This window comes from Papaver somniferum, chromosome 7 (genome assembly GCF_003573695.1).
Source record: "Papaver somniferum cultivar HN1 chromosome 7, ASM357369v1, whole genome shotgun sequence".
NCBI lineage: Eukaryota > Viridiplantae > Streptophyta > Magnoliopsida > Ranunculales > Papaveraceae > Papaver > Papaver somniferum.
In genome coordinates this window covers 53,380,806-53,393,852 of record NC_039364.1, presented here as the reverse complement: position 1 = coordinate 53,393,852, position 13,047 = coordinate 53,380,806, and the positions used below count along the sequence as shown (strand labels likewise).

General features: G+C 35.7%; 2 long non-coding RNA genes across 2 annotated transcripts; both read right to left on the bottom strand.

The window, feature by feature from the left end:
- Positions 1–9,464: 9,464 nt before the first annotated feature.
- Positions 9,465–10,452, bottom strand: LOC113297317. Its single transcript, XR_003333443.1, has 2 exons — positions 9,840–10,452; positions 9,465–9,651 (listed from the first exon to the last, which is right to left on the bottom strand). It is a non-coding gene; the product is annotated as an uncharacterized LOC113297317 (long non-coding RNA).
- An 854-nt stretch (positions 10,453–11,306) lies between these two features.
- On the bottom strand, positions 11,307–12,770 carry LOC113297318. The gene is made up of 2 exons (XR_003333444.1): positions 12,428–12,770; positions 11,307–12,018 (listed from the first exon to the last, which is right to left on the bottom strand). It is a non-coding gene; the product is annotated as an uncharacterized LOC113297318 (long non-coding RNA).
- Positions 12,771–13,047: the final 277 nt, after the last annotated feature.

Sequence of the window (13,047 nt, the reverse complement as noted above, 5' to 3'; positions counted from 1 at the left end):
TATCCTAGTGATTGGTAGAACCAATTGAACCCATGTATGTGATTTGATATTTGATCAATCACATAGTAGTCTTGGAATACTGGTGAACCAATTCTAAACGTGTTTGGAAGTATGGTATAACCGATTCCAAGAATGTAAATATGAAAGATGATTTACAGAGAAAACCAAATCTTGCCATTCATTGCATATCTTGAGAATATTTTCGGTTTTGGAAATTCCTTGGAGTCCAAACATCCTTGGTCTATAAATACCTAAGTTTGCATTTCTAGCAAACTATCATAAGATCCAGGCAAACTTCATCTTTTTGTTGTTTCTGGTGGAGCCGTCTATCCGGAGAGGAAAGTACCCTAATTAGGAGAAATCTCTTACGACCGCTCGTTTAAAGACTTCTGTGGGATCAAGAAGCTCTACGAGTACCGTTGGTGGGAAACTAGATAATTGCAGTTGAAAAAACGGGGGTCTAACAACCACTCCCAATATTTCGCTTAGCAATCTGTATGGACTAACTCCAATATACTTTCAATAGAATCTATTAGACAGTCAGACTCAATCTTAAGAAAAGTATATCCAATAGTTATATCTTTATTTCTCAATTCAATCTGCAATCAAACAAATATGAATTTGCGAGCCCGATCGAATATAAGAAATAACTTGGACAATATCAAAAACCAATATCCAAGTGTCAATTAATATAATCAAAAACCAAAGGTTGGATTCATAATTGATTGAACTTACGCACAACCTGTGATATTTCAATTACATAAACAAATATAATGTGGAAAAGAAATAACACAGACACCATAAATTTTGTTAACGAGGAAACCGCAAATGCAGAAAAACCTCGAGACCTAGTCCAGATTTGAACACCACACTGTATTAAGCCGCTACAAACACTAGCCCACTCCAAGTTAACTTCGGACTGGAAAGTAGTTGAGCCCTAACCAATCTCACACTGATCAAGGTACAATCGCGTTCCTTACGCCTCTAGAACCACACTGGATTCTGGCACTTGGTTCCCTTAGCTGATCTCACCCACAACTAAGAGTTGCTACGACCCAAAGTCGAAGAATTGATAAACCAATCTGTCTCACACAGAAAAGTCTATTGAATAGATAAATCTGTCTCCCACAAAAATACTGAAAAAGCGGGGGTCTAACAACCACACCCAATATTTTGTTAGGCAATATGAATAGACAAAGTCCAATATAATTTCAAGAGAATCAACTAGACAGTCAGAATCGATCTTCAGAAAAGTATATCAAAGAGTTTTATATTTCAATCTCTCAATTCAATCTGCAATCAACAAATAGGAATTTGCGAGCCTGATTGAATATAAGAGAAATAACTTGAACGGTACCAAAGACCAATGTTCAAGGATCAATCAATTTCAATCAACAACTAAAGTTGGATTTCCCAATTGATCGATTCAACGCACAACCTGTGATATTTCAATTATATAACAAAACATAATGAAAAAAAGAAATAACATAGACACCAGAAGTTTTGTTAACGAGGAAACCGCAAATGCTGAAAACCCCCGGAACCTAGTCCAGTTTTGAACACCACACTGTATTAATCCGCTATAGACACTAGCCTACTACCAATGAACTTCGGATTGGAATGTATTTGAGCCCTAATCAATCTTACACTAATCAAGGTGCAGTTGTGCTCCTTACGTCACTGAACCCCAGCAGGATTCTACGCACTTGATTCCCTTAGCTGATCTCACCCACAACCAAGAGTTGCTACGACCCAAAGTCGAAGACTTGATAAACAAATCTGTTTCACACAGAAAAGTCTATTGGAATAGTTGTCTCCCATATAAATACCTACGAGTTTTGTTCTGTCTTTTGATAAATCAAGGTGAACATGAACCAATTGATATACCTGACTTATATTCCCGAAGAACAACCTAGAAATATCAATCACCTCACAATAGTCTTAATCGATTAACGAAACAAGATATTGTGGAATCACAAACGATGAGACGAAGATGTTTGTGACTACTTTTAATCTTACCTATCGGAGATAAATCACAAGCAAATCTTAGCAAAGATAATACTCAAACACGATAGTAAAAGTAAGATCAGAACACGCAACTACAGAGAAAATAGTTGGGTCTGGCTTCACAATCCCAATGAAGACTTGAAGTCGTTAACCTACAGGGTTTCGTGAGAAACCTAAGGTTAAAGGAGAATCGACTCTAGTCGCAACTAGTATCACACAGAAGGTGTGGAGATTAGGTTTCCCAGTTGCTAGATTTCTCCTTTATAAAGTTTTCAAATCAGGGTTTGCAATCTCAGTTACCCTGGTAACGAAGCATTCCATATTCACCGTTAGATCAAATCCTGATTAGACTCAAGCTAATATCGTTCAACCGTTAGATCGAACTTAGCTTGTTATACACAAATGAAATGTACCCTCATTTAGGTTTATGTAACCGTACTTAAACATGTACACCATGTTGGCTCAACCGTAGTTAAACGAGGTTAGCTCTATGAACACTCTCATATCAACCTTATTCATCTTAACCATAAATAGTTCAAATGACTCAAATGAAACTAGTTAAACAGTTATTCAATTGCTATATTCTCATAGAAGTATACAATAACACATTTGAAGCAAAATCGGTTTGATTCACTCGAATCAATTCATGAACATTATAGCCACGGTTTTCAAAGAATGCATTCCTTATTATATAAATGTATTTGTTCATGTCACAACCGATTTTAGAACTTTAACCACTCAAGTATGCAAACGGGTAGGCATCTTGAATAGCTGGACCAAGTTTGGTTTTCGCCAGTATGCGAACGGGTACGCATACCTCCAAACCTAGCGGAAATTTTCGGTCATAAACCTACGCCAGCATGCGTACGGGTACGCGCACTTAGGTTCCCGGACTTCTCAAACCAACATGTACGCGTACGGGTATGCATACGATGGTTCCCATACATGGATCACATATATGCATGAGTGCACAAAATGTTTATAATCCAATGTTGGTTAAGTGTTCTATACTCTTATTTCAATCAATGAAACTTTCTTAGAGGATGAAAATAGCCGTTTTGACACACTATTAGCATCAAAGCAATTTCAAGTTATTGAAATAATCATAACGAAACATTCCAAGTCTACACCAAATGGTTGTATCACACAAACCATGTAAGATGTTACTCGACGATTTTTACATGATCATCTTTTGACTTTCATCAATAATATAAGATGAACTTGGTTGAAGCGAAAGCTTACCAACACATATTTCGAGAAATATGTAAGCGAGTTAAATTAAACCCGAAATCTCAAATGTGCATAATGGAAAATTATAGTAATACGACTTATCTCTCAATATAGGAGATAGAGTAGAAATAGACTTTCCAAGTGATAAATGAGTTTTATTCTCCACATACCTTTTGTTGATGAAGTTCCACAAGTTCGCCTTAGTAGTTCTTCGTCTTCAATTGATGAACGTCGTGAAGTCTAATGATCAACTACACAATTTATCATAGTCCGAGACATCACTATAAGTAGACTAGAAATCAAGGCTTATAGTTTTGATCGCTAACATTGAAAAACAAGATTGAGATAGCAACGCTTGCGAGTTCGACCGAGCAGTGCTCTAATAATCTCCCCCTTTGTCAATTTTAGTGACAAAACTATCAATTGATATGGATTACAAAATAAATAAACTTTGTAGCTTCTCATCCAAATGCTTGATCTCCTTGGTTCATCAACATTACTCGAAATCTTCGTCACTTCCAAGTACTCCAATGATTCCAAATGTGTTAAATTCCGCATCATCGTTGTTGAAGATCCGTACCTATAACAATGAGAAAACTGTTGATATCAATCATTGTTATACAGTGTCATAGTATCATTATACAACATCAAAGTCCGATTGTATCACCACTTTGACAACAATACTATGGTGATATGTATCACTTCCCCTTAGTCAATTCTTTATCTCAATATGAAAACCACTCCCCCTTACATAATGATTCGTAAACCATATGCATTTGTAGTGTGAGCTACACATTAATTCTCCCTCTTTTTGTCAATATAAATTGGCAAAGGTACGATAACTAGTGGGATCCTCATGAAATTTTCATAGAGATACTTCTTGACCAAAAGAGAAAAACATACCAACTTGTTTCGATGATTTCACATAGTCGAAACTTAGTGTATTCATGAAGGAGTTTATAAAGATACAAGATAACTCCTACAATATTCCACAGCCGCACTCCCCACAAACATTTGGAAATTAAGCACAAGTTTAATTATGAACTATCCCTCATAAAATGTCATTCTCGAAAGAACAACAAGAACGACCTTACTTTCACAAGAAAAGAAGGATTTCTTTGGACATTAACAAATCACATGAAACATGAATTTGGATCCAAAAATCACAATTGAATTAACCATAAGGAAAATGATCAATTCAATTGGTCATGCTCAACATAAGAAAACTTACGGAGCAACACAGTACATACACAAAGATGTGGATCAGGGAAAGACCAATATTGCGGAATAATCAAAGATTCATTCTATTTTCCATCACTATTTGCACAATGACATATAATAGACTTAATCTTTATAAACAAAAGTTCATCCTTTCTTCCATCAATATTTGCATAATGACAAAAAAGGCTTAACTTTTGTAGTCAAAAGTTCATTCTATCTTTTATCAATACTTTCATACCGACATATAATAGAGTTAGCTTTTGAACAAATACGGGACAGTCAAGGTTCACGGACGTAAACAACATATCCCATAACGATTTGCAATATATAAAACCATAAAGATTAATACTGCAAAAATCATCTTCCAAATAAACTTTAGAATTTAAACAAATAAATTTAAAAACATTGCAAGATGAAAACGTTAGCAATAACTATGTGTACTCACAATAACGGCTATTCCAAACCCTAGTTATCCTTCTTAAAACACAAGAATAAATTCTCATAAGAAGTTTCCAAGATATTAAGACCTCTAAAAAATTCTTTATCGTCCCCGAACTTCTTGTCATCAACTTCCATAGGAACATAAGGTTCATTAAGAAATGAGTTAATTCCAACAAACCTTTTAGACTGATGTCGAACCAGGGCCTTCTGAATTTCAAGAGTCCTAAAAACAAAAGCCTTTATTTCCTGAATCTCCTTTATTGTTTCCTTCAACTTTACAATAATCCCATAGAACTTCTGTTGATTAGACGGAACAACTCTTGCTTTTCTTACATTCCTCTTTTTTCTTTTCAAAGTTGAAGATACATGAGATTTATCTTTTTTCCTTCATGATTGATGGCTTAAAAATCATATTAATATCTTTTCCATCAAAGACATAATGCTTGTAATCTCCATACACATATGAGATTGTGGGAGGAATTGACATATCATACTCAACAAGCAATCTTGTGATAAAAAGAGTTTTTCATAGAAGGAAAAAGGAATGTAGGGTTACGGAAATTTTAAACACACAAGTTCAAGTACACACAACTCTCACCCCTAAAGATGGTAGAATTATCGAGAATAACCCTCTTTTATTGATTAAACAACGAGGTTCCTTCCAATATCAATTAGATATGAAAAGATCAAAGAATTATAGACTTGCAAAGCACAACAAAACTAAAACAGAAAATCAAAATTTAAAAACAATTCACTTTTCCTAAAGCCTGAGGTGTGCAAAATCTTGTCTCTTTTTATTAGGCACATGAGACAAGATGCGTAACCAACACAATCAATTTGTGCAGGGGTGAACAATAATCTGTCCACCATAACCATTTCGAAAGGAATTCATGGAACCCTGTTTCACAGAATGTTTAGACTATAATTTTTTCACTAGTGGTCTAGTCTTTTATTTGGAAACTAACTTCTTCGAAGAAGAGATGAGTTTACATACCTCTGATGATTTTTGGACAAGTTTGAGCTTGTTAGCTAATCGATTTGCTCTTCATTGAAGTTTGTTGACGTATCTTATTTGTGTTTACTTGAAACACTTTGAGAGTTCATGACCTCTGAGAGAACAATAAAAGTACGCCAACATGGAAGATGTTCCGGATGCCCGAGATGTGTAAGCATCTAGACACATAGTGGAACCTGAAAAATCAGAAAGAAAGTTTCCAGCATAAACAGATAGATCCATTTTTTCTTCCAGATCGGTTGAGATTTCTTTTGAAAGAATATCAAGATTGATGTATGTATTGCTATAATTATCAAAATCAATATTTTCACAAAGAAGTGCAACACTTGACTTTTCGTCTTTATTAGAATCATAGTTGCCAGACGTTTCATCAAGAGTTGCAGCTAGACCTTTGTTCCCAGTGTATTTCTTACGATTTGGACACTCATTTGCAAAATGACCAAAACCTTTACACTTAAAGCACTGTGGCATATCCTCGTCATCAGTTTCATCAATATCCCTGTTTTTAGGAGGGACACGATTATGAGTGTTAGATCACTGCTCGGTCGAACTCGCATGCGTTGCTATCTCAAGCATGTTTGTCAATATTAGTGATGAAAACTATAGGTCTTGATTTCTAGCCTATTTATATATGTCTCGGACTAGGACATAGTTTGTGTAGTTGAGCTTATACTTCACGACGTTTATCACTTGAAGACGAATAACTACTAAGGAGAGCTTGTGGAACTTCATCGACATAAGGTATGTGGAGGCTTAAACTCATGTATCACTTGGAAAGTCTATTTCTACTCTATCTCCTATATTGAGACATAAGTCGTGTTACGATATAGTTTTATCTATACATATTTGAGATTTCGAGCTGAGTATATCTCGAGAAATATGTGTTGGTAAGCTTTCGCTTTGACCAAGTTCATCTTATATCATGAGAAAATTGCCGAGTAACATCTTACATGGTTTGTGTGATACAATCATTTGGTGTAAGACTTGGAATGTTTCGATAATGATTATTTCAATATCTTGAAAATTGCTTTAATGCTAACAGTGTGTGAAAACGGCTATTGTCATTATAGAAGAATGTTTCAATGATTGAAATAAAGAGTTTAGAATCTTGTAACCATCTTTGGATATAAGCATAGTGTGTTCTCACATTAGTGTATAAGTCCAAAACCGGGAGCCTAAAGTATGCATACTTGTGTATATACAAAAAGGTTGTAGGAGATTGAGTAAGTATGCGTACCCGTATGCATACTGGCGGAAGTTCACGTCCGTGAATTTATGCTGAGTTTGAAAACCAAAACCAAACTCATCTGGTTACCTAAAGTACGCGTACCCGTATGCATACTGGCGGAAAGTTCACGTCCGTGAATTTTTGCTGAGTTTGAAAACTAAAACAAACACAAATCCGGTTACTTAAGTACGCATACCCGTACGCATACTTAAGTAGGTTACTTTCTAAAATCGGTTGTGTATGAACCTAAAACATTTATCAATAAGGAATGCAATCTTTGCAAACTGTGCTATAATGTTCATGTATTGATTCGAGTGAATCAAACTGATTGTGATTCAATTGTGTTCTTGTATAAATCCATGAGAATATAGCAATTAAATAACTCTTTAACTAGTTTAATTTGAGGCATTTGAAATAGTTATGGTTAAGATGAATAAGGTTGATATGAGAGTAATCATATGGCTAACCTCGGTTAACTATTTGTGAACCAACATGGTGTACATGTTTGGGTACGGTTACATAAACCTAAATGAAGGTACATTTCATTTGTGTGTAACAAGTTAAGTTCGATCTAACGGTTGAAAGATGTTAGCTTGGTTGAATCAGGTTTTTCATCTAACGATGAATATTGAATGCTTCGTTACCAAGGTAACTTGGATTGCGAACCCTGATTTGAAAACTATATAAAGGAGAACTCTAGCAACTGGGAAACCTAATCCCCACAACTCTTGTGTGTTACTAGTTGCATAACTAGAGTCAATTCTCCTTTAACCTTAGGTTTCTTCTCGAGACCTGTAGGTTCACGACTTGAAGACTTTATTGTGATTGTGAAACCAGACCCAATTATTCTCTTTGTAGTTGCGTGATATGATCTTGTTGTTTCTATCGTGATTGAGTGCAATTGTAAAATTGGCTTGAGATTTATATCTCTGATAGGCAAGATAGAAAAGTAGTCACAAACACCTTCGTCTCATCGTTTGTGATTCCACAATAACTTGTTTCACTAGTAGATTAAGTTTATTGTGAGGTGATTGATATTACTAGGTTGTTCTTCGGGAATATAAGTCTGGTTTATCAATTGGTTCCTGTTCACCTTGATTTATCAAAATACGGAACAAAAACTCTTGGGTATTTCTGTGGGAGACAGATTTATTCAATCCTATAGACTTTTTTGTGTGAGACAGATTTGTTTATCAAGTCTTCGACTTTGGGTCGTAGAAACTCTTAGTTGTGGGTGAGATCAGCTAAGGGAATCAAGTGCGTAGTATCCTGCTGGGATTAGAGACGTAAGGAGCGCAGCTGTACCTTGAATTAGTGTGAGATTGATTGGGGTTCAACTACAGTACAGTCCGAAATTAATTGGTAGTAGGCTAGTGTCTGTAGCGGCTTAATACAGTCTGGTGTTTAATCTGGATTAGGTCCCGGGGTTTTTCTGCATTTGCGGTTTTCTCGTTAACAAAATTCTGGTGTCTGTGTTATTTCTTTTCCGCATTATATTTTGTTATATAATTGAAATATCACAGGTTGTGCGTCAAGATCAATCAATTAGAATATCCAACCTTTGGTTGTTGATTTACAATGATTGACACTTGAACATTGGTCTTTGGTACCGTTCAAGTAATTCCTCTTATATTCAATCGGGCTCGCAGATTTATATTTTCTGATTGCGGATTGAATTAAGAGTTAGAGATATTAAACTCTTTGATATAATTTATTCTACATTGAGTCTGACTGTCTAGTTGATTCTCTAGAAAGTGTATTGGAGTAAGTCCTCTCAGATTGCCGAACGAATTGTTGGGTGTGGTTGTTAGACCCCCCGCATTTTCAATGAGGTTTAATTGGTGACCTAGGTTTATCTCTGGAGAACCGTTTACTTCTCTTCAAAAGAAGATCCCTAAAATGTCTCGTGATTAAGGAGACCGACTTGTAAAGATCTTCATCTGATGAATCAGCCTCAGAAATATCATCTTCAGAGATGTAAACATTTTTACTTTTGTAAAGTAATTTAGTTTTCTTTTGTGCTTTGAAAGCAACATCCTTTCCGGATTTGGATGTATGCTCATGATCAAAGATCTTTAACTTCCCAACCAGAGTATTTCTGGAAAGAGTTGCAAAGTTATTTCCTTCAACGATGGTGTGCTTCTTAGAATCGTATCTGGATGGCAACGATCTCAAATATTTCATCACAATGTCTTTTTCAGAAATAGTCTTTGTAGCGCCCCTAAGCTAGCAGCTGACTAATCCAAGAGATTAGTTATAAAATGAGGCACTAACAATCTACAACATCTATTTAAACATTAAGAAAGAAATTCTAAACAAAGATTAACCTGAATCTAAGCCCTCTCTGAAATAAATACAAGAACTCCTCTCGAGTGTTACATATTTAATAGTGAGTTGATTTACAAATAGAATATAAACACAAAATAAACATAGCGGAAGCTACCCAACTAACGAAACCAACTCCTCAAAGCTTTCATCGCCACATGCACAACTTGATCTGTCTCTGAAACTGAAAGTGGGAATGGGTGAGCACATCATCCCTAAAAAGGGTGCCCCGTAAAAATAACAACTAACTTTCAAGTAATCACTAGAATGATTTAAAGACAATGCAGGTTTTACTGAAAACCGATAAAACATGGAAAACATATAAAGCATATTATAGTAATAGTAATACTGAAATTATAAAGTTCTACCAACCAATAAACCGGCACACATTCACAACATAAATAGTAGTTGACGTCTTCCTTCGGAGTAGCAAGGCATGACTGTTGCAGATTCTTCAATGATCATTAAATCACCCACGAGGTTTCCGTCCTCAAGTCATAAGCTATATGTACCTTACGTCCGTACCAGTACCTTATTCTACGCGCACACTACATATCAAGTATTCAAAGGAAACAAATGGTAACAACATTATATCCGACCGAAGTGCTTACACAGTGCAGAACCATATACACCGCGTAAATCCAACAATCTTATATAAGATTCTCAACATCACTTTCTCTAAACACCAAAACATAATATAATAGCTTTTGAAAGTAATTTAAAAGAACAGTAAACATCCATGATGAGACATGCGTTGCCCCCGTACAGAAATAGGGAAAATATAATGGCCAAATTAAAACCAGACCTATATAATATTCAGCCCAACGAGGCCTATCTAGGTTTGCAATAAACATTTGGGAGCACACATCTCACACCAATCAAAAGGAAACCTTCTCCCTTTCATGCTAACAACAAATAAAGATTGTAACCACTTTCCAGTCAATGGAAAGAATCACATTTTGGAAAATAAGTAAATACTCCCAAAACACAGATATTAGTTGTTTCTAAAGATCCAAACCCATCCCAAAATGTAAAAGAAAACTAGTTTGTAATACACACAAATAATACATGCGTACACATATCATATAGTAACAAAGACATGCATGCATTTCATAAAAAATAGATTTTAAAAACAATAATGAATACAAGAAAGTTCGTTATCGATTCCTCTTTTGATGACAAGCCTCGCCTACCTCGAGATGTTCAATCCACTGGATCCTCCTTTGAATCGATCGTTGTTAATAACGACTAACTATCAATCACACAAGTACTCTAAAGATTAGCCAAAAGGCTCATAACATAATCTCATACCATTCTCTAGTTATAATATAAGTGAACTATCTAATGGTTCTAGGCCCATTTATGGTTTTACACCTTTCATATCTATCTTTAGCACATCTAAAGGTTTACTATTTCAATTAGATTTCTTCTATAGTCCACTAGATAAATCTAATGAATATCTACAACTTTGTAGAAGGAACGAAAGTCTAATTCAGACAATAAGTGGTCCAAATCATCAAACTAACAAAGCATGGCACTAAGCCCAAGCCCAATGAACTCGGCCCAATACATAAGGCCCAGTCCACTTGGGTCAACTAAGGGTCTCTAACAGTTCAAGGGTCAACTAACAGTCAACGTCCAGTCAAGTCCATGTCAAATGGCCAGAGTCAATGTATCAAGTCCAAATCGGTCAACTGAGTCTACCAGGGTCAAGATAGGAAACTCGGTGAGTCAACACGATTCGACTCAGTCAGATGAACTGAGTCAGCTAAACACAGAATCAGTCAGATAATCTGACTGAACAGAAAGGCCAATGCCTTTGCACAGGCCAAACTTCTATTACCCAAACAAAGATGCAATACAATAGCAAATACTAAAACCCTGAAACTCAATTACAAACCTAACCCACCACTACAACATCTACCAATGCAACTATACAAACATTCTCATCTGCAAGACCTCTATCTCTAACTAGCAACACAACAGAATCACTACCTACATCACTATAATCACTATTCTCGGCATTACAACTAAATCCAGTTTCACAACTTCACTATCTATGATATGATTAAGTCTAATAACTTGAGCCTTAAAACTTGTCTTGAGTCATTCCAACTTGCATTTCAGCTCATCCACAAACAACTCTCAAACCACCACCATTTAACTCACCTTCCACATCTGTGATTCAACATCTTATCTTGATCAACACACAACCACCTTCATTCACATCATCATCAACCAATTAACTGTGTTCCAATCCAGTTCCATGACCATGTCATCCTCACCACCAATTCAACTCAGTTCAATTCTTTACATCTACAAACCTCTTCATCAGCACTAACAGCTACATCCACAACTCATGTCAACATAAGTAATCAAAACAACATCACCACAACCAACTGAGCAGCATCACCACAACCACTAATTCATCACCAACATACTTCATACATATTTCAGTTCCCCGTAAACTGACCTTCCAAAACCACCATCAACTAAACTCCATCCCATTCTTTTGCACATTATCTTCAATTGCAATTCAAATTAAGCAATCCTGCATAACCAGGATAACATCAAACCCCATCTGTAATCTCAACACCATAGCCAATCATCTAAAAGAACTTCAATTCAAACACAACTCCAATACAAAACACAAACAACACCGCCAGCTTCTTCATAATTATCATCTGAGGCTCCATTTCCGGACTCCACCAACACACAACACAACTAACCCAATCTTTTCGTACGCAAATCAACAACTAGTTCAATTAAAATCCACGAACCCTAATTTCTGGATTTGGGGAAGAACAGGGGAAAACCCTAATTCTAAAAGAAATCATAATTGAACTCTATATGATCATATCTACTTCAAATCAAAACGAACCCATAAAATATAACATCAAAACAAACTCAATTCCATAAAGAAATCAAAACAGAAAGCTCTAATTAAAACTCTGATTTACCTTCTTCCGGTTGATTCATCATTAGAACAACATCACCTAATCAATCCAACAACCACCCCTCGAATCTTCATCCCAGAACGTCACTTTGTCATCATCAGTTCTACAAGAACCCTAATTCCAGAAATCCTAACCTCAAATCAACATCTACACCATCTTCTTCTGCTCCTGGAGCTCAAGCAAATCTAGTTCTAACTTCACTCTCTTCGATTCGACAAGCTAACTAACTATTTATGAACATCTCACACAAAAATAACTCTGAGATCGACAGAGAGAAAGAGAAGAGGAACAAAGAAGAAGAAGAAAGAAAGAGATGAATGAAAGAGAAGAAGAAACAAGAAAGAAATAAAAATAGAAATAGAAAAGAGAAATGGTTTGTCTTTGACACGTTAAGGTGATCATAAGGCCAAAGAAAATACTTTAGGCACCCAGAAGATTGATACGGGTAGCCAAACGGTTTAGATGTAAAATGATTATTTGCCCTTCGACTATTCTGATAAAATCTTCCTCGTCCGGTATCTGATTGACACGTTTGAGTAGTGTATCTCGCATAACTTTTCGAGACATATCAAGTGATACAAGTTTCGTATCTAGATCGTTGTTAGATTAATTCTTATTAATTA